The 27,665-nt window shown below is 36.1% G+C and overlaps 1 protein-coding gene across 7 annotated transcripts in view; it reads right to left on the reverse strand.

Moving 5' to 3' along the window:
* The window catches only part of DMD (dystrophin), a 979,946-nt gene that overhangs the window by 441,838 nt on the left and 510,443 nt on the right, over window positions 1-27,665 (reverse strand). The window lies entirely within an intron of this gene.

Consider the following 27,665-nt stretch of genomic DNA (forward strand, 5'->3'; position numbering starts at 1 on the left):
TCATCAACTACAGAAAGTCTCTGAAAAAAATCAGAGAAAGTGCCCAAGAGTGCAAAGTGCCTTCACTTTGTCCCAGGAAACTTCATTCTTGTTTGCCTGAAGTGGATATTGTTAAGAATTAGAAATTCCCTGCTACTGCTGATGTTGGCAACACCATCTGCATAATGTTTGCCAGAATAAAATTTCTAATAATGGCCTTCAGAATTGTGACCAATTCACTAAAAAATATCCCCCCCAAAACCAGAAAAAAACAGTTGTCTTAAAAATTGTGAGTTTTAACATCTATTTTGTTTTCTTCTGCCTCAGTTTGAGCTATCAAAACTGAACATTTACTCCTATTTATAGATATTCATGGGGAAGAAGAACTTAAAAAAAAAAAAAAAAAGAAAAAGCTGAAATTCTTATTCGTCCATCCAAATAGGTTTGCTCACAGGTAAATTTATTCTCTGAATAAATTTATTCACATGGGGATGTTTTAGGGAAAAAAGAACATAAAAAAGCATGGAAATATGCAGCAGTGAAGAAGAATGTTCTTCTAAGAACAAGGGGAAATAAAGTCCAAACACACTGCCTCGGCTCTTTTTTCCCACACCTCAACTCTCAGCGGTCCTACTCCCCTCAAGAGTGCTAGACAGGAAAGAAATTCAGCAGCATAAACTAGCTCGCCTCACACTTGCTACTGCTATTAATGTTAATTTTCTCATTCAGGCTGTATCATAATGCCAAGATGAAAGATTCAGACTGCCAAAGAATAACTAGCGGCAGTGCGAGGCTGCCTGGGGAAAAGACGCCATTGCACATCATCCTGTATAATTTTTTCCATCAGGACTGACTGAAGAACTAGAAAGAAGGCAAGGGGGTGGGAATAAAAAGAAGCAAAGTAGCACAAATTATCCTTTGTTCATCTCAATTTATTTTTTGTTTCAGAAAAAAACAGTAGCCAAAGTGCAAGATCTTAACAGTTAAAATGAAAATTATAGTGAGATTAATTTAAATAGCATAACACAGAATATACTGTGGAAGCTAATAACTACATTATTGAATCATAAACATGGTTAGTCATGGAGAGTCCTTTAAAATGCTGTATTTTAATTTCCAATACTCTATTCTTATGAGAGATTTTAGTAGTATAAAGGCTTAGTTGTTCAGTAAATACTTAAAACTTTTAGAATAAAATGGAATAGTTCAGTTAGACATGACCTACAATGATCACCTGCTAGTTTTAAAAATTTATAAGTCAATGACTATTACTAAAACGCTCCTTAAAATTGTATTATTTTACTTCTATTTTTGGCATTTGTATTCAGAGCCTCAGCACACATCAGACATATCTTGAAACACATTGTTTCATTAACATAGGTTGCACTGATACTCATAGCTTTAACTTTCTTATATCTGCACATACCTCCTGTTCTGCTTTGTTGCCTGATTTGTGTGTTCACTGAAATACACATGAAAATTCTATCAAGAAATTTTAAAAAGTGACTGCTATTCAACATCCACTAATTTAACTTATCAAACAACTACAGAAAAAAGAAAAGCAAAACCTAAAAGAGATGAGAAGAGAGATCAGTATTGATACCAAGTCAGTTTTTTACTTCTCCATTGATAATACCAGTGAAATTTCCAATGACCAGTAACAATAATAATGTAATAATCCCAGTACTTAGGAAATGCCTCCAGCAGTCAAGCAGAAGGAAAGGAGAAAGAACAGATATTTTGTTGAAGCAGCACAGCACTGAAATAACAAGAGCTAGTCAGTGAACCATCAATTCCTCACTTGCAGGACACTAAATGAAAACCATGGAAAAAACACTTCCTGAGAAACACCTGGACTGCTAAATTCCTAACTGCTTACACACACCATTTCAAACCAGCCTGAAAGCACTAGCACACCCTCTGCACACCACCATCCACTTCTCTTCTCATTTGAGGCTGGAATTTAATCAGGAGGTGAATGATTTTTATCTGATTTTTGACCTTCCCCTTTGAACATCCATAGTTTTGCTTGGTATTGGACACAAGAGCAAAGGGATTTTTGTTTCTTTTATACAAAAGAGAGTGTGAACACCAGTTTATGGGATATTATTAGGAATCAAATGAGAACAACAAAGGAGAGAAAGGGGATCCTCCTTGACACCCCGTGCACCTGGCTGTCTGCACTGATTTATAAACACCACAAAGGAGACACGAATGGATGTCTTGCCCTAGATGGCACAGCACATATTTACTGGTCTTAAATTCAGCATTTCTGTTACTTACATTGCTTCAGAATGGAAAGTTGACACCTACTGTATATTGTAAGTTACTGCAGTATCATTTTCAATATAAGACTGGATCTACACCTGGGCAACTTGATCTGACCCCACAGCTGTCTCTGCTTTGAAGAAGGGTTTGGACTGCTTCTCTCTTAAGGCCTTCTCCCACAGAAATTTTCAATAATCCTAATATCATTTGGATTTGAAGAACAGAAAAACAACAGAATGGCTCATACTGAAAAACTGAGTTCTGTAGGTTGAGATTTGCATGTTAGATAACAGATATATATAATTACTTAACAGATATATAAAATTCTATGAAGACTATGGCAGTACATCAAATTCATGGCACATTTATTCAGTCTTGAAGTTGAGCATTTGCATATCTTAGTGCACATAAACACTAAAAATGAACAATAACAGAAGGGTATCATATATGACACGGTGATAATTGAACACAGATGAAGAACAGAACCACAAAGTGAGAAAAGTTAATATAAAATTTTATTTAATAAGGAAAGAAATTATGATTTGAAGCAAAAATACCGCCTCCAAATAAAGGTGTGAATGCAAAATGTATTTTTCAAGAAGTCAGATAGACCTAACTTTTCTCTAGTGATCACGGGGTTCCTTTTTGATCTATTGTTGCATCTAATATCACCTAATCTCTACTGAATGTAACTCTCTGTCCTTATCATCCCTACTTTCAGCTAAACTAGTCTGAGCCTTCTTTATTTGAGAGATTAACCAGTCTAAACCTTACTTAAAGAGCAAGCTAATTCATAAGAGACAAAGTGGATCACACAGAAGTCTACCCCCTACAAATAATCCACCTCAAAACACATTAGAATACAATTCTTAAAATTTTCACATGTATAACAACAGAGGCAGGTTTGGAAATCTGGACAACATGAAGTTAAAACTGCCCACATGGAATATTTTCAGTTTCTTAAAACAGGATAATGTCTTGTCATCATGGAATAAGAAATGATGACAAATGGATGATTAAATGGCATGGAGTCCTGGTCTTTCTGGGAAACCCAGACAAGCATTTCAGGTCAGCAACTCAAGCTACTGCCAGCATAGAAGCAGCAGATAGCTTGTATTTTACACCTCCAAAATGGGATGATCTGCAGTAAATGGAGCACTAGAATACAAAGTGTTCCGTTGTTGACTCACACAAAAACTTCACATGATATTTAGGAAAAAGGTCAGCTTTGTACCAGGTGAAGAAAAACTTTTTTCTCACGGGGGATTTCCCTGAAGAAGAAGGCAGCATTTGAGCTCTTCAGATTTGCATTTTCAGGTACAGTTGGCAGGTAACAGCACAAAAGACTACACTTGATTTGAGGGTTTCAAGCTTAATTTGTCTATCAAAGAGTAGAAAACATTTACTTTGGAGCATAGATATGTAGCAGTTTCTGTGACTAAGCAATACAAGGATCCTTACTTATAATTGTTCTCTTCTGTTTCACAGACTGTAATTGTGGCAAATGTATCTAAAAAAAAAAAAACATTTAAAAAAGGTTTAAAAAAATCCTCCAACTTTTTAAATGCTGAACTACATTTGGAAGGGTAGGAAAGGTATTATCTTTTCTAGTGAGGGAAAAGTGTTAATTAAAGTAGTGAATTTTTCATGTAGAAAGTAATTTAATATTCTCAAAACTTTTGATTTATCTCAGAATTATTTTTTAATAAAAACTTTGCCAGCCTGATGCAACCTCTAACTTAGTTCTTCCAAGATGGTCTAATCCATTGTTTTCATGCTCCATCATTAATACTGCCTACATATTCTAAAACCCAAATTATGTTGTCCCACACACGCACACTTTCACTTTGAGCTATTCCCCAATTTCACCAATTCTTCTCCTATTTTTTATTGTTTTAATAAGGTAGGCATTACTCTGCTCCCAAGACTTATGCAACCCATCTAAAAAAACTTGCAAGAGATTAGTTTTTATCTCATCTTGGTAATACTAATCCTAAATATTGAATCTTTCAGACATTTGTAGAGGCTGAAATGGATGAAAACTGAGCAACTAATTATTTTGGTTGTTCTTTAGAAGACTTGTTTACAGAGTACAGGGGCATTCAGAGTAACATCAAACAGAGAATCCTGTAGTTCCTGGTTTAAAGAATAACGCACTAAAATTACTTTTTATATTAAGTAATTTACTCATTTGAAACATCCTAAATCTGCAATTGTATAGCAATAATTGTGAAAGACACACCTACATATTTTAGAGGGAAAGTGTTTATGTGCCTTTCACTTATTCCATGCAGATTTTTGGGTTCTTTCAGGTGGGATGAGTGTGGGTTTTTTCCCTTTCTCTTTCTTCAATCCCTGCTAGACATGGCAAACTATTTTTTTTACTCATCTTTTTACAAGTTTGCAGTTTTGGTTTGTGAATCTCCAGGGCAAGACAGTAATACAGGGAATTGAAAAAGCATCTTACAACCTTCTTCAGCAGACCATACAAAATGTACTCAGCAGAAATGAATTGTTCTAAGAATTTATAGGGATTTCTACTTTTTTCATCATAAAACCAAAATGCCCTTTTTAAGTATGTCTATATGATATCAGTATGCTTTTTCTCCCTGAATGAATTCCTGTATTTTAACTTTTTGTGACCTATTATATATCATAGTAGTGAAAGCTGACAGGCCCTTACCTTTCCAAAAGGGGTCCTACATTTACATTGCTGTATCTAAATGACATGCCAGCATTTTACCTTAGTGTAAAATCCACTTTTGAGAGACACAAACCCCAAAGAGTCTACACAACTGATTCTAGAGTACATATATTATAAACATATAAATATTTTAAAGGCACTGCTGAGTGAAGAGTGTGAAATTCCTCCCTCCAGCCTCAACCAAAAAAAAAAAAAAAAAAAAAAAAAAGCCTACAGATTATTAACGTTTCCTAAAGTTTAAGGAAAAAAAAAAGTCCATGCATCAAACATCAGGAGGAAAGACTGTCAGTTCCACCAGAAAGTACAGCAAAATCCCGTTTAAGTAAATTGAAAGCCTAGGCACATTTTCCCTCTTTGAGCAGCAGCATCAGTTTCAGCCATAACCACAGCCCCATCCTTTGGTACTATGCCCCTCTCAGACACCCAGTTTCACTGGGGCTGTCATCAGGAGGGCTCTGTGAACACTACTCAGCCACCTCAGGGCAAGGTCCTGCTGCTCCCCTCAAATCCCTGCCTGGGGCAGTTGGAATTGTGAGCTTTACACCCACAGAGATTGATGCATACTCTCCAATTCTAGCTCCACATCACTTTTTGATGCAGATGTTTCTTTAGCAAATTCATTCCTGAGCTCTTTAGCTATTTAAATATAACAACTAATTTTAATTTAATATACTGCTCTCTTGAACAGTCTGGAGTCTTCCAATCCACCAGTGCATCACAAACTCAATTTATTGATTGTGTTCATTTGTGAGATACAGGCTTAAATCAATTAGTAATGATGACTTAAGATGTGAAACAAATATACTTAAGTGTTTTTTTAATTCAAAAGAATAGGTAACACAAGCCTCCTTAAGTGCTATATTTGGTCAAAGAGAAAGAAAAATTAAGAAAAAAAAATTCCTCTGGAAGTCAGATTTGCATTCAATCTGTATTTTTCAAGGTTTAAGAAAAATAGGAAAAAAAGCTGCTGGCATAACACCCCAGAACCACAGGATATTCTGAGTTGGAAGGGACCCACAAAGACCATCAAGTCCAACTTAGAATGGCCCTTACCCTGGTCAAGCTTGTAACATTGGAATTATTAGCACCGTGCTCTAAGCAACTGAGCTAATCTCAGGATCAATACACACTGGTCCTAATTAAAGCTCTATAGTAAACTATTCAATATTCCATGTTTCCATAATGGACAAATACTAAGAAATTAAATCAGCATTACTGAAAGATTCAAATACTGTAAATTTCATACTAATTTTCTAAGGTACCTTGTTGATTTTTACTATTTTGAGAAAGTTTGCAATGCAAGTCAATTCCTGCATGAAAGGATTAAATAAATGAAGAATTCCCAGTACTCAGAACCTTCTAGATTCAAGCTATGTTTATTTAGAGCCATACTTCAAACAAGACTAACAGTAGCTCCAAGATAACATTTCTCTATAGTTACGTCTTCAGGTAGCCAGCAGCCCTTTCCTGCCATGAGAAAAATTAGTGGGTACAGCAGTTGACCAAACAAAACATATTGTGTGATATGACTATGGGAGTTTTCTTCAAATGGAAGCTAAATATATTTTATTGTAAACCAGATCTCCACTCTTACAGTGCACTTCACTGTTTTTCTTGGATTTTTTTCCTCAAAAGAATGTTTCTGAGTTTTATTCAATGAAGTCACTAGAGTCAAATAAAAAAAATCCACTTCATTCAAACAGAAAAATGATCATTTGAGCCAGTCATGCTATTTGATGAGCCTTGTAAGCAGAAGATTTTCATGAAACAGATGAAAACAGGAGAGAAAATAATTCAAACACAACTATGCTTTAGCACAAGAGCCATGATGTGGAACAGAACTAGAGTCCTGTAATATAGAGTATGTCATCTGAATAAACTTGTACATTGGTTATTGATTTACAAAAATTCCAATTTTCATAAGGAATGCAAAGGAGCACTCATTGAAAGTAGGAAATAGTATTTGTTTAATAATATAAAAACTTAGCTACATTGGAACTGCTACTAAAATTATAAAAAAGAAGACTTTCTTTACTAATGTCCAAATTTACTCATGTTTTCATGACAACTCAGTATCAGAGCTGTGTTAAAATTTTTTGATGTCTTGGGCACCCAGTTAAGAGGTTCTCCATTCCCAGGAAGATAAACTGCTAAACAATAAGCACAGGACTGCACATTGCATGAACCCAAATGAACTGCTTTTCTTCATCATATCTTTCATTTTTAAGTGCTCAACACCTATTTTCCTCAGATAAGAAAGTTACTCCAAGCCCCCAACAGATAGCCATGTAAATACAAATATGCCATATTTTTAAGGAAAACACTCCACCTTGTTGTCTCAAGGAACCCTTTAAGTGGTTCTGGATCTTTAAAGCTTTGACCTTCAGCCCCGTAACCCAAAATTTTAGGACAGAATTATTGGAACAAGAACTGAATCAAAAGCTGAAAAAAATGCCAACAAAGTCCATATTTTTCCAGTGTTTTTACTCTGTTTATGAATTATCTGTATAAATAGGTTTTTTACAAATATACTCCCAATCTGCTGTGTAAACAAGCAAAAAGAACCAAATTTTAGCTTTTCTCATATGTGAAAACTCTTTGACCTCAATGCTTAAAAAATTTATATAACAGCTCCTACACTCTGATTCAGTAAATAAAAATAATTTTTAAAACCCAAACACTCCCACCTTCCCCTCCAAAAAAAAACCCAACAAAAAACCCCCAAACGCGAACAGCAACTTTTTTTACAAATAGAAAGGAAAAGAAATAAAGAAATTTCAAGATTTCTGTTTAAATGTAACTCACATAAATAACATGAATGGGACATACAGCTTCTCCAAGTAAATAAATAGTCCCAAGATAGCAGTCTTGTGCCACTTGCCAGTCTGATGGCAGTGTCACAAATAATACTGCAAGCTAAATGAATGTCACTGCATTAACAACAAATGTGGAACTCTTAAGTTTGGCTGGAAAAGACAAGATAATAAGGAAAAAAAAAAGGTACTTGTTCTGTCACATGCTTTGATATAGTAGTGCCTTTTTGGCATTTCAGTCTACTGAAAGTAAAACCAAATCCTGGACTTTGGAGTATGGACATGTAGGGGTGCCAAGACATCTCAACACGATAAATTAGGTTATAAATAAGGGAGTCCACTAAGAATCAAAGAGAAACTCTCAAAGTCTAAGTAAAGTTTCACTCTAAAAAGCTTTGAGGCTTCCTGATTATTTATTACAAAATAATTACAGTTCTGCAAATGGTAAAGGAAATTAAACTTTGGTAATTAGTCAAAACAGTATTTCTCTAAAATCATCTACTTATAGACTTTTCAGAACAGTTCTGAGAATGCAGCCAATGATTTACCACTTTCAGACACTTTATTTTTTTAAGAATTTGAAGCAAATATGAATGCCTTCTGAAGATGAGATGTACTGATTACTTCTTTGTTGAACTTATGATTCCCTAAATTACTGTCTAACATGTTATTCAAATAACTTCTGTACCGAATGAATTGGGGATTCAAATGACTAAAAAACACTTTTAGTTTGACAACTCTTTTAGACCCCATCACCTGGCCCCATTGCTCTTCCTATTGTTCTAGCACTCTGGAAGCACAGTCATTATTCTTTTGTTGAAGTTAATGTATCTAAAGACTTTAATTTACTGTAGCTAGCAAAATCTCCCAACAAAGGGTATACCTGACAGAAGAGACAATCAAAGACTAGCTAACAATGCATCTAAATGCATTCCTTGGCAAGCCATTATAAAAGCACACAGTGACAGCAAGCATGATGCAGTCTTGCAAGGTTTTGAATCATATATGAACAGTAATGCTGAAATGTTTAACCCATATCTTGGATTTAATTACTTAGCCCATGTTGAACACACATTAATCAAAATTATTTACATCAAAGTAAGTTGGTTCATTGAAATATACAAACTAGAAGTGCAGCTGTACAGCACACAATCTTCCCACTCCTTTCTTCTTTCTGAGGATTTAACTTGGAAATGTCATATGTAGGATGCCCAAAGAACCTAGAAGCCTTCCCTTTGCTATAGGACCTGAAAGATCAGTTCCTATGGGCTGTATGTGCTCATTATGAGACTGGGTCCTCCTGTAATCCTCTGTTTATTTACAACCTGCCTACCTGCATGTTTCTACCTCCTCCCCATCTCCAAAGCCTTTTGTCATTTTATGAAAGTACCAGGTACTTCCAAGATTAATGACTTGATAGGGCCAAAGGCCTACAGCAGTATCACAGGTTATCAGCATCTTCCAGCTGCTCTTTAATCTCCAGACAATCTCCAGCACCTTCATCATTAGTAGTTAATTAGCATTAATGAAAGCCATGCACACAGTGAGAGGCTAATATACCCCCAAGCTTGTATGTCAGAAATCCTTACTTTAGAAAAAAGGTAACCTCCGTGAATAATATCTGCATTGTTGAGTGAAAGAATATTTCCCTACCTACCCAAAGGCATAGGCATCAATTTAGAGACTAATGATTTGTAAAATTTCATAAAAGATAAGAACACTGCAGACTTCAGACATCAGAAAGAATTCAGTCTCCACCCCCTCACCTTCATTATTTTTCTCTACCTGTTCTCGGCCCATGCCCTTCCTCTCTACTTTACATTCTTGACCTCTTTGGTCTTCAACTACCTTATCTTGGCCTTAAGAACTTGAAGGCAAATCATCTTCACGTTCATGCTTTAAAACAAGATGACATAACCTCGAAAGCTCCAGAAATATCTGCTGCACAAAACTACTTGTGAGATGTGACAGTAGTCTCCATATGTTACCTATAATATTCACACTCTACTGGTCTATAGGGCAATTGCCTATGCCTGGCATTCTGCCAGGATTTATATAGCTAAGCCTGGTCTGCTCTCTTCTACTTACTCATCCACTGACTGAAACATACTTTAAATTTTCTGTGTCCAAACATTTTGGTCCTGAGGTTTTGTCACACCCCCAACATTCTGAGCTTTTTCAAAAGGAGCATACATTGGGAAACAAAATTGTATGAATAAATCCTTCAAGAAAAAAAAGATGTAGAAACAAATATTTTCATTGCAAAGGTAACGTAGTAAATAATTTCAACTACATATTTATTCCATATTCACAGAATCAATATTTTCAAATCTATTACTTAAAACTTTCCTCCTGATTTAAACTCTTTCCAAAAAATTGCAAATTTTACTTTTTTTTTTTTTCTAAAGGGCATCAATAGTTACACTGATATATTTATTTGCTACAAAGAAATCACTTAAACTTATTCTAAGAAGCCTGTGACTTTTATCCTAGGTTCTGTAGGCCTGCAACTCCTGCCATGCCAATATAATTACAACAAAAAGTCTAAATTTTTGCCAAAAGATAGAAAGGGACCACTTAATTAAATCAGCATAAAACAGATTGAAACAATTTCAAACTACACTTTAGATCATGGATAATTCTAGAGGCCAGGTCCAAAAAGAAACTCCTTGACTAAACTCTCAATGGTTCCACTGCTAAGTTTTTTTTATTTATGAGCTAGGGATCAGGCTCTCCTGTGAGAGCCATCCTCTACACCAAGGTTAACACACAGAGCAGTGGCACTCTGCAAACTTTAAATGATTCATGCCCTGCTGCAATCTCACTCCAGCATTAAATGATAATGCCAGTTTCTGTGAAGAACGTTTAATATATTGAGGCAGAAAAAGCTATTCAGATCATTTGGTCAACATATCATATTCACTGAAGACTTTTAACTAACATCACACAAGAATTAAATCAAGTTGTTGCCAATCCAAATGGATGTGCAGGAGTTAAGGTTACCAGAGGCTTACTTGGGACAGGAGCTACACCCAGACTCTCCCATATTTCAGTATTTCGGATTAGGGTATGAAATCCTTGTAGAAACCACCCCCACCCCCCCAAGCTCTAGAGATGGAGTCATTTATGAAGTAATCAAATCTCGGTTTACATAAAATTAAAAGTATTCTGGCTTCTTTAGTTGTTGATTTCAACACTCCTTTATCCATTCAAAACATAGCAAACACAGTGCCAGTTTATGTACAGTACTGACTCCCAGCAAGAGTCAGACAAATATTGCTGTTCCAGCTACACTAGAGGACTAAACTGAGAAATCATCACTAGATGTCCACCTACCTTATGTACAGTCACCTGATCTGACTCAAATGACTAATGCCTTGAAGTCTAATTTCAAATTGCATTATCTTGCCTAGGTTCTGAAGTTAAATAAGCTTTAAGTTTTGAGTTTAGGTTTTCTGTGGGGATTTTGCTGCTGTTTTTTTGAGGTTTACTGTCACACAATTCTACAGACAGGAACACTGGAAGAAAGCAATACTGATTACAGAGCTTTGAATAAGGGAAGAATGTTCTTCTTTGGTCCTACTTTCTCTGTTCTCACTTTTCAATGCCATAGAAACCTTATTGGAGACACATTTGTTGCATGAAACTTTTTAAGGATATTTTCAGTAACTTCACCTTAATACAAATACCTGCTCATGTAAAGACTTCATTAATCTGTTAGAAAGTTCCTAATTACACTGAACTTATACATTTATACTTGGGTATACATACACGAGTATTGGAGTCATAGACAAATGCACATATTTAAAGTTAAGAATATGTACAAAGAAATAGCCTTGCATGGGTAGTTCTTACCATACCAAATGAGGTTTTAAAGACTGAAAGTATCAGATCACTTGTGGCAAGGAAGCTGGGACTGTTCACAAAGGACCTGAGACTATGACTTGACTTTTATCCTATTGCAAAACATAGGGAAGGTTTGATAGGCTAACTTGTTTATCTCTACATACTGTACTACCATGTGAGCCCACATAGATAAGTGCTTGCACTGGAGACAGGTATCAAAGCCGAGAGCAGTGGAAGAAAGTGCTTTGTTAGATAAATACATCAGGGATGCTGCATGCTCTGGACTGAGGCTGTGTATTATCAGCCACATGAAAGTATGGAAGCTTCCCTACTCTCTCTAACAGTCTGAGTGAGAATTTATCAATAGAAAAGATGCCATTTTTCCCCCTTAAATTCCACCTAAAGGAGTTTCCCTTTATCAGCTCATTCTTTTCCCCAGCTGTCACACGTTCCATGCTTTTGACATCTGTTCATCCACTGGGTATTAAAAAAATGTTATTCTTAAAATCATTCCTGACTCTATTCTCTGTACTACCTCATCTCTAAGACTAAAACACATAGATGTGAAATAATTGTAGAAAATATCACCCTAACACATTTAAGCAAAAAACCCAAACCAAAACTAAAACACACATCCAGCCTGTTGATTATCTAATAATCTTTGAGAGGAGGCAGGTAACATTAAGAGCTCCTACAGAGTAAATATGAAGCAGAACATGTATTAATCTTGGTCAATCCATTTTGAAGAGGCTTTGGTGTAAACACAGTCTCAAAAGATGGCAGGAGTACTAGGTTTTGCCCCTCCTCCCTACACCTTCCCCCAAGCCTTTCCCCCTGTCAGAATACCAAAATAATTATGCTAGTTGCATAACTTTGATCATTCCTCTTCACAAACAGCATTTATGACTGTGGTTTAAGAAACTTCTAAAGAGACCTATCGGAGACATTTTTCTTTGTCTGGGAAAGCAAAATTTGTTTTCCTTCATCCTGAACAGAACCATAGAATAATTTAAGTTCTAAAAGACCCTTACAATTATCGAGTCCAACAGTTAAGATAATATGATTAAGTTATAAGCACTTTAATGATTCTTTAAGCATAATCAAGGTCTATAAGAAAACAAGTTAAGTTAAAAAGCATTCTGCTGAATTGTAAATCTTTAAAGAATGTGGAAAATTCACAGCAAATTTCTGTGCGTATTTCAAGCATGGGGTTAGAGACTATAACAATTTATCACAAGGAAAATACTTGTGTGAAAAAGGAAAAATACATTTTGTGTTCCATGTACAGTCTTGAGAGACTCTAGGATTAAAAATCTGATTTGTCACTATACTACTTCACACATTCACACAATATGAATTAACATGCTACCAAATTTATAACAGCTCATTGCAAGAGCAACCCGATTGCAAATTAAGTTGGCATTATTAGAAGAACATAAGTTGAAAAAAACATGGCAAAGATGGCAAAGCTGAGTATGCTGATTTAGGAAAGTGATAGAAGACACTCTGCCAGGATTTATTTCAATCATCTTCTGCATATGCATTATAACAAAAATCTTTTTCCATATGTAGGGGTGGGGTTTTGAGACTTAAAACTTTTGTTTCAATGGGTAAGAAAAGGATGGAAGTTCTTCTCATTCGGAGAGCCTACAGATAATTTCATTTCACCTTCACAGTAGAAATGGCCTTTTTTAGGAACAATTCCTTTCAGATCTTGTACATCCCAAGCTGCCCATTATTTACAAAGGAGACGATAATGGACTGATTCAAAACAAAAGCCTCAAAGACAGTGGAATTCAGGTCAGGAATCTCTCCTTTCATGTTTGAAATGCCAGTCAGAGCATCCAGTAATGAAAAATCAGTCGGTAAGGTCAAAATCCACTGCATGTAAGTACAGCTGTGGAGTTTGGGACTGCTGGCAGTCAGATCCTGATGAAATCAAGTCAAGCACTGAGGAAACATTTGCACAGTGTCACATATGATCTCTTTGGAAAAGATGTTCTTCAGAATAGCACTCAATTATTTTGTCTGATCTTTTCCCCTTCTGAACCCCCTCACTTAAACATGAAAAGTTCCACCCATTTTATATATTTTCATGCAAGTCTCTTGGAAACAAATTCTGTGTGATCACTATGACAGACAGGAAAAATCACAGAATCATTGAGATTGAGAAAGACCTTTAAGATCATCGTGTCAAACCATGAACAAACACTGTATTGGGTGGCCAGTGAACTTTATACCTAATCTCTCCATGAAGTGCATTTCATCCCAGATATTGCAGAAACATTGTTCTACATGTCAATTTGAACAGATAATCCCACTGGCATGATAATCCCACATGTCAAATAATCCCACTGGGTTTCTATTAGTAGTATAAGGAGTCATACATTGTCCAACACCTTCTCATGGCAAAGTAGCAGTGAGGACAAGGAGTTTTTCTTTCTAATTCAGATGATAGAAAGACAGGGACTTGAGTACTTGAAGAGGGACAGACTTTTTTGTTTATTCTTTCAAGTAAACCCTAGTTTCTTTCTGTTACCTCATCTCCCCCTTCAAGAAAGTCTCAACTTTCTACTCTCTTAGGTCTCAGCATCAACCAGATCTAGTACTTCCAACTGGCTCTGGGACATCATTTCCAATCCTTACCTAATTTCCAGTGTCAACACCCTGCCTATCACTGTACAAGACAAAATCCAGCATTCAAATTTAATCCCTTTGCTGGTCAGGCTTTCACTGTGTCTTGCCACCAAGTTCTAATATCATTTTTCCACTCATATTAGGTGCAATTCATCCCCAAAAACTATTGAAGCTGATTGCTTGTTTTTTTGGCATCATCATCTTCAGCTCACATGCACCATACTGCACATAACACATGGCAAAAGCACAGAACTGGACCCAGCATAGTCTGAAGCAAATTCAAATTCTAATTATTAAGGAAAATCCTGTGCCGCCTTGAACTGGAATAAGCTCATTTGGTTTGAAACTTCAGGGCATGTACATGCAAAATTCAACTAAGCCTTTACTAAGAGCATGTAAAATATGATTTTCAAGAGCTCATGGCTTGGACAAGATGGGGTGTTTCATAAACTCATGTAAAAATACACAAGTAGGGATCATGCTTTTTAGCAGACCTGTGTCTTGTGCTCTCCATACTGGTGATAGCAATTTCCAAATGTTTCATTATTTTGTCTCCTCTCTTCATTCCCACATTGGAAAACAAACAAATATCTCACCTTGGGAATATGTGGAAGCAAATAAATTGACAATCTCAATATTATTCAGGCTTCAAAGTAGAAAGGTCGGTCCAAAAGTTATTCTACACCTAAAGTCAGGTTTGCAAAGAAGATATTTTGAGAAAACTTATCTAAAAATGAGTTTACTTTACCTCTTATTACTGGTAGTACTCTGTATTTGAATGTGTGGGTTAGTTTAGCATAAAGACAGATCTGATTATGATAAAAAACAGTGACTCTGCTTCAGCTCCCTTTCTTTTCCTAATTTTAAACTCTGCCTCACACTACACACCATAATATTTAGTCCATTATCCTATCCTGATTTACATAGACCTGGCATTCTGAGGGTTTTTTATGATCTGTTAAGAAAATGCCCCCTTTTTTTTCTTCTATTAATCATTCCCAGTCTTCATTAGCACACACCTGACCAGAATACACAACAGCATCACAGGCAGGGTTATAAATGGAACTATCCCTTCTGGCTGAGGCAAATCTTGCAAGAATAATAAGTACAATGAATTCAAATATTTCCAAAAGACCCTTAGCTCCTTTATTCTGGATAGTGTGACAGCTTATGCAACCTACCACCTGATGAGGTAAATAAAAGAGAAGGAGCTTACAAGTTTATTGCTGTCGATCAGCATCTTAAATACATTATGTGCCCCAGCACGAGTTTTTCATTTAGAACAAGAAAAGGAAGTCTGTGTGACTTTTTTTTTTCCCATTTCTTCCTTGTAGATATGTTGAGTCTTTTATTATTCATGCCAGTATGCTATCAATGCCTCTGCTGACTCCTAAAACATCTGTCCCACTGTTCACAGTTCCTGGAGTGCAATGATATCAGTCCATGCTGATAATCAGAGGACCCTCAATTAAGTACCTACAAGGCAATGAGTGGTAAATAAGAAAATGTACAAAAAGACAACAGATTAATTCTTCTCTATCCCAATTCACAGAAGCCATTAGAATTCTTTTTGCTTTAGATTTGAAATTCAAATTCCAGTGAAACTCCATTAAATGTTCATAGCAATATAAAACCTGAAAAAAACCAGTGTAAAGAAATTGTACTGAAGTCAGAAAACATAAGGAGTTGAATGAGAGATATACATCCTAGGTCATATGCCACTGTGATCTCTTTGATAAAATGATACTTTTCCCTAAGAGCACCAATAATTAAAGATCCACTATTATCAGAATACTTTACTATGACTGGGAAAAAAACAAACTGTCACAAAGTAATTTCATTAGAGCTCATTGAAACCATTCCTTGACCACTTAGGAGAGCTGCCCTACCTTTAAATTTTACGTGAATTTTACAACAGTAGCTTAAGTGCAAATCCATTACCTTAGAAGAAGAGAGGGAACGTAAGCAGACTTCTGGATTCTATCACTTTGATAAACTACAACACATTTTGAGGTTATAACAGCAAGTAACAGGACTAACCATACAACTGCCAAATAATGCCAAATTAATAAATGAAATAGCAGAATGGTGTGACATATGCAGAGTCACCAACAGAGAAAGCTGACAAAGCATTTGGTGTTTGTGATGAATGAGAAAGGCAAGTTGTAAAGAAGTAGGAATGCAATGGACAGAAAACATTTGGGAATTTTAATTTTCCTGAACAATGTAATGTAGAAGATGTGTTCATCTCTGTAGCAATGCAAATAGTGTGTGGGGGGAGAAGACACCCAAACAAACCACAAAAATGGAAGAGGGAAGATGTGTACCATACCCCAAGCTGAAATCTCATATGGTGTTGATGTATTTTATCACAGTCTTCCATCAGTCTTGGCACTAAATATGAACCAAATTGTAACTTTCCTTGGTTGACTCTGTCTTCAGATGAATTTATTTCCATAAAAATTGAGGAATTCAGAGTAATAGACAATTATCTAGTGTAAAATCCTCAAATAGCTATGAAAACAAGAAGGTGTTTGTTGTTTTTTCCATCATTGCTCCCTCGGCTCCCTCTGAGAACACTGTTAGTGTGACTCAGTGGTGCAGTTGTATGAGAGCATATGCTCAGAAGACCGAGGGCTGCTTAAGCCTGTCAAGAGCCAGACATATCAGTGCTGGCATCTGCACCAGTTGTCAAACCAATGAGTATGAGTGTCAGTGATCATTAGACTTATTTTCAGTCATCCAGTTATAGTGACATGACCTGTAATTCTCTTCTGCTTCTGCGGGATACAAGGACCAATAGTCTGACTCACCTAATTTGAGAAATAGTAGAATGTGGATAATATCCTCAGTTGCTATGACAGCATTCCAGGCAGCACATGATCCCAGAGCCACAAAGCCTGATAATAGGACAGAGTCCAAGCTCTACAAGTTAATGAAGATGCTCTTTTTTACTTTCTATACACATTTCTAAGGAGGAAGAGAGGAGAAGCTGCAGGAGCCTATACTAACCACCCTTCATAAAATGTGCTTTCTTCTAGGGTGGTTTCTCATGTATGCAAGAAAAAAGTCAGGATGGCACAGGCAGCTGGAGAACCCGAGAGCAGCCCCCAGTCCTTTGGTTGATAGGAAGCACTGTTGTGATCATTCTTGGAAGGAGTAAGAGAAATATTTTCTTGTTCTATTTTCTATTACATGGTTGCTATCAAAAAATCCAGTCAGAAGTTATCCACTAACAAGTATCACTTTCCAATAATAATATGAGATGCAATCTAGGCTGTAAATCTGATACTCTTATCTTCTAGTTCTGCAAACAGTGTCCAAAACTTAGCAGGGATTCTTTGCAATATTGAGTGGGAGCATTTCTCCTTTTCCATCAACACCATATGTTGTATTTGAACGTTTCCTTTCAATGCAACTGCACTAATTTTGTGACAGTTCACTGGTTCTTAAAATAAATCAAAAGGCATTTGTTTATGTATTCAAAGCATGTAGAAATTTATATTCTAGCACTTTCTGGAAATTTAAAATGCATAAACACAAACATTACTACATTAATTGCCTAAATAAATAGTAATATTAAATGTTTAATACCAACATAAATTATTACCTGTACTTATATAACAGTATCTACATACAAAAAAAAAAAGCTTAAATGTCTGTTTTAATAGTTCCTAATAGTTCTTTCCTGATGATAACAGTACAAGTCATACCAGCTACTCAGGACAGATGATGTTACCAAACTATCTTTACAAAGGAAATGGACATTTTATATGAGCATTTATTTCCACTGTGGTCATCAGGTCACTGCTAAACAGTTTGTAATCTGCAGCATGACCATTCATCTAATTACTGCTGAAACTGTGATAATAATCTATTAATCTACTCAAAAAGGGCAAGTTAAGGGTCAATTGGCAGCAGTGGAATGCACTTGGTATGGATAATGTGTTGCAGATCTGGTTTCATCTGCTCTTACTGATTTCAACAGTCTGCACGATTTGACTTAACTTCTGAGTGAATAAAAGCACAGAACCCAAAACTGGGTCAAATCACACCTGCACAACACCTGTGATGAATATCTGCACCATTGTTAAAGGCGTGAGGGAGTCTCTGACCTGTCCATCATATCCCAGCCACGTGGGCTCCCAGACTGACACATCACCACCACACACAACTCCACAGACAGATCACTCTGGCCCAGGACCTCCCTCTATACTTCAGTTTCCTGAATTTTCTGATCTTCCCTAAATACCAAAATGCAACTTATATGATAATTGTGGTGTACAGTTTAAGTCTGTGGAGACTGTCCTCCTGTAAATCTCTCCCTGTCTCCTGTGGAGACAACATTCACTAAGCAGCTTCTGAAATATGAACAAGGAATGCATGCACTTTTCCTTGGAAGGTACAGGTCCTTTAGGAAAAGAATGGAAACCATAGGTTTTATTGGAGGGGAAGGGGGACATCTTTGTGAAATGTTCTCCTAGAAAGTCCATTTCCACTCTTTTTATAAGCCCCAATTTTAACTTAGTGCTTGCCATGCAGAAGGTACACAATTGTAAAAATGAGGCACAAATAACTTTACCTGTTCCTCAACCCACATTTATATTGCTCACTCCTTAGGTCTCAAATGGGAATATGGTAAAAAATGATTGAATACCTCAGCTCATGTCACTTATTACTTTTCTCTTGCACATGAAAAAGGCCAACAGACCTTTCTGAACTGCTCAGTCTGCTTCCCTTCACAGAAAGTTATAACCCACACTAACTTTCACAAATTAAACACTGTTTATACAATCCAGTGACATGGATAATTAATAGCTGTATTCCCCAACCAGGTTACAAGGAACTTTTTCATTTCTCTATGATTAACAATACAACAAAAAATATTAAAAGAGTTATGGAAAAAACATGTCCCACACAGAAGTCAGATATGTAAACTACATTTGTTAATGTGTAGTTTTCAACATTCATTTGGTATCCAGCAAGTAATGTCACTTTAAATACCTTTCAAAATCACTAATTATCTTTCTGGAATACAAATTTGTGATCATAAGATTTTACTTAAGTGAAATTAATCTTCCCTTAAAGACTGAACACAAACCAGAATTGAAAATCTAAACTTTTGATTAAACATTTTTGCTATGATGATATGGTAATAAGATTGAGTGCAGTAAGATATTAGCCTAATGTAATTCTTTCAATTAGCTTCAAGTGATAGAGGCTAGGGGAACATCTGAATGCTGTACCTATACAATCATAAATCAAGTGAATTGGTTTTTAAGATTCACATGTTCCATTCTTCCCAAATTCTGCATCTCCACAGGCAATTTTAGACACATAATTACCTTTTATTACTTGCACTAACAAATTAAAACTTCGGCAAAATTACTCAGTTATCTTTTCTAGTTGTGTACCAAATCAAACAAATGTTTTTATTTTGTGATGACATATTGACTCAAAGGTATTTCTATTATTCTTTTTTCCTCTCTACTTCAAAGTATTTTTTGGCAATTGCAAACCTGCCCAACTGTAAAATGAATAACACATTGTAATATATAATGTCAATCCATAGGCCTTCCAAGTTTCTTTAGAAAGTACAGTATATTTTTACTTCTTGAATGAGAAAATAAGCAGCTTTACGATTTATTAGCAAATGGTAGGGAAGGGAGAACCTACTGCATTTTCAGAAAAAAATACTTATATAGGTGGATTTATAATTATGCTTCAGTTTTAAATATTAACACAGGCTTCCCTTGCAAAGGCTCTTGTCCTCCTCTGCTTTCTCAGTCTGATCTTCAGAGCTTTCCTCTGCCTTAAACGTGCTGAGCTACCAGCTATGTCATTTCTCCTCAAAGACTGAGCTTTGGTCAAGAGTATAGAAGAGAGGAGCAGACAAGCAGGAGCTCTAATGAGGGAAAAATAGGCTATGTAGAATAAACAAAAAGTGAGCAAATTAAATGATTACAATTTATTGCATTCATAAGCAGGGATCACAGCAACTAGGCTTTATATTTTTACAAGCCAAGATACTTTATTGACCATTCAGTAATTCCGTAATTAGCTATTTTGTTTTAAATTATATTTTGGACTTAGTTCTGTTTTCTTATTAAACTTATGAGCAAAACTCTCTAAGGCTGATGCAAAATACCATAGCCTTGTTCTAAACACATCACTGGAGACAAAACAAAATATAAACTTACTACTTGATATTGCAAGATAGAGTTAGCAGATCTAAAACATTAGGTCTTTCCTTTAGATTAATTGGCTAGGCTTTATTTTAAGGATTGTCCTGCTATAGGAAACTAAGGGAGTGCTGAGTTATCAGCTACCTTACATCCTCCTTTAATTCAGATAACTAACATATGTCTGAGAGGTGCAGTCTATTAGGAAAACTCTTGTATTCTTGTATGAAATCATTATCTAGTGAACATCTGATGGAGGCCAGGATTCCGTAAAACCCAAAGAAATGTAAAACAAAGTGTGAAAATGAGACAAAACCAAGTTGAAGCATTGGGCATTTGCAAGATGAGAATGAGCATGGCTCTGTGATGTGTATCCCTTTACTGTGTGGGGTACAGCTCAGTAAGTGTGAGTGCTTGGAAGCACATACCTTAACAGGCTGCTTGACTCATTTTGTCTTCATCCATTTCTTAAGGCATAGTATCTTAAATGGAGCAGCAATTTCTAAAGAAATATCATTGATGATTTTATACATGCACTCTCAATTTTTCTTAGGTAGGAAAACAGCATTTTTTTTCCAGGAAGATGCTGTATATCTACAACTAATTTACAATAATAGGATTTGATGAGTTATCTTCTTGCTGCTTTGGTGCTCTACTGCTATAAAGACTTCAGCTATAAATGTCTATTTTCTTAAGGTATCATTTACCATATTCTGGCATACTGCTTCAGATAGCACAACAAGAACATTTCTTTAATCATACCACTTTGCCTAGAGTACAGATTTGGTGATAGGTTTTGTTACAGCATAGAGCTGTAAAGTATTTTAGCTGGCTGCTTATAGATTGTCTGATTTTCACCTCTTTATGTCACAATTTAACACCCCAGTGCTAAGATTTCCAATCTCCACTCATCTTCATTGCTCAGTACTTATTTTTTGCTTTCGTTTCATGGTCTTATTTTCATTACAATCATTTTCTTAATCCTGTATTTCCTTGCTTGTGAAGCAAGCTTCTGTTTTCTATTCCTGCTCTCTGCATTTCTCAAACCATTATGATGCCTAGAGTAGTCCTGAAAATTGAATTTTTCTTTAGTTATGTGTTCAGGACTGGGGATTTTTTGCTTCACCACTAACCAGGGACACTGAGTTTATTATTAGTGTCAGTTCTGTGGTTTATAGGCGTAAATAATTGTGAAATGCAGATATGTTTCAAAGTGCCATTCCTACTGGTTTTGTGCTGGAGCTGTTCCTTCTCCCAGTCCTTGCACAATCAGTACAACATGAGTAAGTGTGGTGAGAGCACAAAGCACTGTGTACATTCACATCTCTGCAGAGCACTCCTGTGACACAGGACCACAGAATGTCTGAGCCTGGGAGGCACCTCCAGAGATGGTCCAGTCCAATCTCCTACTCCCAGCACAATGCTCAGGGCCATGGGTGTTGAATATCTCAAAAGATGGAAACTTGACAAAGCTTCAGAGCAACCTGTGCCAGACATTGCCTCCTTTAACACTAAAAAAGTTCCCTCTTAATTTATGTAGAATTGTGTCTATCATTCTCTTACTGGGCCTCACTGTCTGGCTCCCTTGTTTATATTCCTTCTCCCATCAGGTGTTTATGCACATGGATATAACCAAACAAAAATTAAGAGATATTTCTAAAAAATATATATATTTTTCTTTGGAAAACATTGAAACAAGACTCTTACATTATTTTACATTTCCCAAAAATAAATTGATATGCTCATCAGGTAAATTCTGACATTAAATGACACTTCCAAAACAATAATTTTCTATCTGTAGATTTAAAGACAGTTTTTATCATTGGGTTTTGATCTATTCTTGGTAGAACGAAAATCAAATAATTAAGAATCTGTTTCTCATCTGGTGCAAATTAACAAAATTAATTGGGAATGAATATAAATGCAAACAGGCAAGGAAACAATAACTTAGAATCTAGCTATTAACTTTGATTAACACTGCTCTGTTTAGCAGTTCATCACCCAGCCAATTATCAGAAAAAATAATTACTTCCTGAAAATTATATTGTAGATGTACTGAAATACAATATAAAATTGTCAGAATTATTTCATCTTCCGTCTGTATTATGTGCCACTTGAGTTATTATCTATTTTTAAATCCATTCTTGTCACTTCACAGAATTTTTCATTTCTCACCCTGAAGGATTCCTAGCATTTTGGCGCTTCTGGTGCAAATCTGATCTTTAAAAAACAGTAGCTTCTGTCTGGACAGCCCATACTTTAGTTTTTAAAAGGCAATCAGAAAGCAAAAACCCTGTTCATCCTATCCATCCATTCAAGCAAGAAATCTAACAAGCCAGAGAACAGAACAACAAATCCACAGTAAAGATCTACTGAACTCATTTATGACCAGATTTTCTTACTTTTGCCCATGTGTTATCATTATCCCCATCAGTATTTATATGAGAATTAAAATCACTATTCATAAAAGCAACATAATTAAATGTTTGTAAAGCATAGGGTTGCATAATAAATGCAACAAATTCTACAAATATAGTCTTGTCATCTCCTTAAAGGTGTTATTGCCACATTTAATGTGTGAAGGTATAAGATTAAGAGTAACCTGATTTGCACATGAGCTCAGAACAGAGCACAGTTGTAGTACAGATGGTTGACATCTTTTCAGAGCCATCTGAACACTAAGAGTTTTCTAAAGATCAAAAGAGGGAATCACCACCAGTAAAGAAATAAGATTGTTTATACATTTTACTGTCTATACAGTAATTAAACCAGATATTATGGCAATAATGAAAACACAAATCATTAAATTCAAGAAATTCTTATTCGTCAAGAATGCAAATTGCTTTTTAATTTTCTGACCTTATAGTGTAAAAGGATGATTAACATATCACATTCTCATGGAACTGATAGGTTAAATACCCAATTACAAATACCCTGCACAGCAAAAGAATATATAGTAAACATACTGAGCATTCTGAAAGTAGGAAGCTGACTTTTTAAGCACAGCAAGAAAAACAAGATATAAAATTTTGACTTATAAAGTCACTGGGGAGAAAAAAAAAAAATGTATGCATCTCTTGTACTTCCTGACATCAAATGTCTCCCTGGTAAAAGTTACACCAGTCTTCAACTGCAGTGAATCATACAGAGATTGCCTCTCTTAATTTTAAAGATGTTTTCAACAGCCTTGTTTTATCCACAGAGGTGTGTGTGTGTGTTTGAGGCTAACACACCCTTCCTGTGCTATGCACCCAGAAGAAAACAGCTCCTGAGCCCCCCTGTGCTGGCTCTGCCTGGGAGGGGCAGCAGCCTCTATGGGGCTGTGGTTTGGATTTGAGACTAAAGCTGCGCTGGGAACACACCAGTATTTCAGATCCTGCTGAGTTGTGAGGGAACACAGCTGGAACAGCTGAGCCCAGGTGAGCACAGGGGTAACCCAAAATACATAACGTGAAGCTGGGCAGGGGGTGTTTGTCTGGGAGGCAGCCATTATGTTTATTATATTTGCAATTGAGTTTGAGGTACCAGTGTATGGCTAAAATAAATAGAAAAATAAGCTTTACAGCATATGCAAATATGCACAGAAATCTGACCAAATTAATCCAGTGGGGAGTGAAGACAGAGGTACATGTATGTGCATATTTTAATAAAGATCATAAATATAAAATATGCATATTATATATCCTCCCACTCATATCTCTGTTGGAGACTATCATTTATTCTAATGACTATTTCAGGAGAAAAGCATTTAAAATCCCCTTTCCCCTATTTTTTGATCTTACATGGGGGCTCTTCCACCTGAGATCTAATGTCTGTCCTTTAAACTTGTCTATTAAATGAGCTTAATTCATAGGAGAAATGAAACACATTTTAAACCAGAAATGGCTGAATTTTTAACCAATGGCAGGCTGACTTTATAACTCAATGCTGTACTACTGGGAGTTTCAAAAAGTAGTCTCTCACTACTTAAAAGTAGTGATCCAGCTATAAAAGCCATGCCTTTGCATGGTATTGGGAACAATCTATGGGAAGCAGGATGAGACCTAGGTCTACTGTGCAGCTCAGTAAAATCTGAAAGTACCATTTATTTTGCCATGGAGAATTTTGGGTTCATTTTTTTTGATCTAGACATGTTTATTCCTGCTCTATATTTAGACTGAAAACTTCATTTTGAGTATTTCAATACTGGTCAGTAGTGACCTGGCTCACAAGCTTCTTGTATTAATGCTGTACAGTGATATAACATAATTGTAAAATCTTATGGAGGGAAATGCACATTAAGGTATCAGAAGTAGCAGAGACATGTCTAGTTACTTGAATAATTGTAGCATACCTTTTAAGTTTTCAAAGTATTCAGTATTATTTTGAAAGATTTGTGAAAGTATAGGTTCGACCAAGAAATCCTTTTAAAATTAACCAGGTAGATTGTGAAAGGAAGAACAAACAGATTAAAAGCAAAAAAAGAAACTATTTGTAAGCCTGTTTCTGAGAATACAAGCAAAATAAAAGGTTATGAAACAGATAAGCATTGAACATCCAGCTGGAATATAAATGAACTCTTAGCTCTCCATTGTGTGCAGTCTCTTCTATTCCCCCTCCACACTGCTCTGCTTACTCAGTGTTTTGTTTGCACTGATTCCTGTGAGTCAAATATACTACAAATAACCTCAACCTTTCTCAGCACAATCTACACATATCTCTTGTTATATTATGCCTTAAAGGAAATTTAGAGTATCACTCTTGTACATCATTAATGTACACAGAGTTTTTCCTGCTTCCTTTGATCAATGAAACAAATAGTGTAAAGAAATAAAAGCAAATCTGTAACTACAAAAGTTTACTAAAAAAAGTCAGTATTAAAACAGTTACTTTCTGAACACAGCCAGTCAATGTACTTGCATGCTAGGTGAATAATAAACAGAGCAGGCAGCAGAAAGTATAAAATGGGTCCTGAGGCCTATTACAGAAAATATTAAATTATCCAGTCATAACAATAAGAGCTCAGATAACATTAATATTAGCATTGTTTTTCACAGGTGGAAGCAAGATTGTATCTGTTAATAATCCTCCCTTCCAGTAGATCTCCCCTAAGCAACAAGTCCAGGCACATGGGAACCAGACCTTCAGGCTGTCAGCTGAAGATCTCTTCCCCCATCCACATCCTCACTCAGCCACTCCCTGGGATGAGCCAGGAGCTGCATCTCTGCAGAGGACAAAATCTCTCCCTGCAGATTAGCAGAGACCCAAACTCAGAGCTCACACCCTCAAAGTCCTGAGTTCTGAGAGTAGCAAAGCCCTGAAAGGAGCATGACAAAAAGAGGCAGAATAAGGACTTGCATTAATAATTGTAGGGGGAGGGGGATTTCTGATTTTGTGTTTTCTGATTTTGTCCATTTAACAAATGAAATGAAGGGAAACACCTGGAGAAGAGAAGGCTCTGGAGACACCTTGTAGCAGTCTCCAGTACATAAGGAGACCTACAAGAGAGACGGAGAGGAGCTTTTTATAAGGTCATGTAGTGATAGGAATAAGAAGTAATGGCTTTAAACTGAAGCAGGTTAGGGTTAGATTGGGAATAAATTCTTTACTGAGAGATTGGTGAGGCACTGGCACAGGTTGCCCAGAGAAGCTGTGGATGCCCCATTCCTGGAATTGTTCAAAGCCAGGCTGGATGGAGATCCAAGCAACCTGGTCTAGTGGAACATGTCACTGTCCATGGAAGGGGGTTGGATTAAGATCATCTTTAGCGTCCCTCCAACCCATTTGATGATCCTTTAAAACTATGTAGAAGTAGAAATGGGTCTCTCTTAAAACACTTTAGTATTTCAAATTTTCCTTTTATCTTAGACCAAGAAAAAATGCTAATATTCATAAACAGTGAATTAACTTTCACAGTTCAAATAAGCTACATGATTTTTTAATTTTTTTTTTTTTTATGTTTACAACTCAGAAGATTTTGCTTGCTTGATAATTAAACCTCCTGCAGGGTTTTGGGTTGTTTTGGTTGGTTGTTTGTTTTAGAAAACAAAAAGAAAAATGAAATTCAAGACGCATGAGGATTAAATCATATTTCCTCAGAGTGCCATAATTCCTCATGAGAACTTCATATCACATTCTTACCTTTGTTCTCCCAAGAAAATGTATTTCAAATAATGCACTCTCTAGCTTACAGTGAAAAAACCCAATACAACATTAATAATGTACAAGCTAAAGGCTCCTCATCCCCCAAACCAAAGTAATCATTCCCAGCAAAGAATAAGGGGCTTATCTGCACATCCAAATTGGAGGTGGAGGGGCGGGGGGGAGGGGAATGTAGATGACAACCTAAACTAAAATTTCAGGACAATTGAAATTTTCTAGAGGAAATTATTGATGTTCAAGGAGCCACATTTTTCAGAGGAAAAAGTCCTGACATAACATGACAGATTTGATAATCTGTCACTAAAAACCCACCGCTCAGAAGCGTAATTCTCAAGAGACTTGTAATCTTAATTGTTTCAGTAGAGACACACAGAAAATACACATATTATTCTCCTCTGCAGCTCAAGCTACTCATTTGCCTTCCTTCTGTTTTGAGACTATTTAGAATACACATGATTCTCCAACTCAGAAATCTCACATTTCCCAAAAGCAGAGAAAAAAACCCCACACAACCAAAGAATGAATGTTTTTTTTTTCAAGGCAAACATGTTTTGAAGGCCTATTGAAGTCATACAGGCAATTAAAATAATCTTGCAGAAATCTCTTTTCCTTGCTACATCTTATAGACCAGATACTCTGTTTGTTTGCAGCAGAGTCAGAAGTTTCATACTTGCAACCAGACTTTACACAAATTTCTATCCTTGTCTCCCACTGTGGCACTACAATGGGCACTACCTGGACTTAAAAGAGAAGATGAGACACTAAACATAAGACATGAGATAACTTGTTTTACTTTTTCAATCTAGCTGTATGTTCATATGCATATACTGAAGAATTTAGAAGGCATTGTGGGTACATAGAAAATCCTGTAAAATGGCATCTAAACACAACTGCTGCCCATGGAAAAAGGCATGTTTTGCATAAGAGGCTACAAAATCCCCAAATTATACCAAATAAAGGAAAGACACCTGTCAGATTTACAGACACCTTTCAAGTTAACTGTCACAAACCACCTTCTCTGGTACACACTCCACATCTCCCTCAGATGTCAGTGAAAACTGTGTTAAAATTGTGAACCAGAAGACCCAAAAGATA

This window comes from Haemorhous mexicanus, chromosome 2 (assembly GCF_027477595.1).
Source record: "Haemorhous mexicanus isolate bHaeMex1 chromosome 2, bHaeMex1.pri, whole genome shotgun sequence".
NCBI classification, from domain to species: domain Eukaryota; kingdom Metazoa; phylum Chordata; class Aves; order Passeriformes; family Fringillidae; genus Haemorhous; species Haemorhous mexicanus.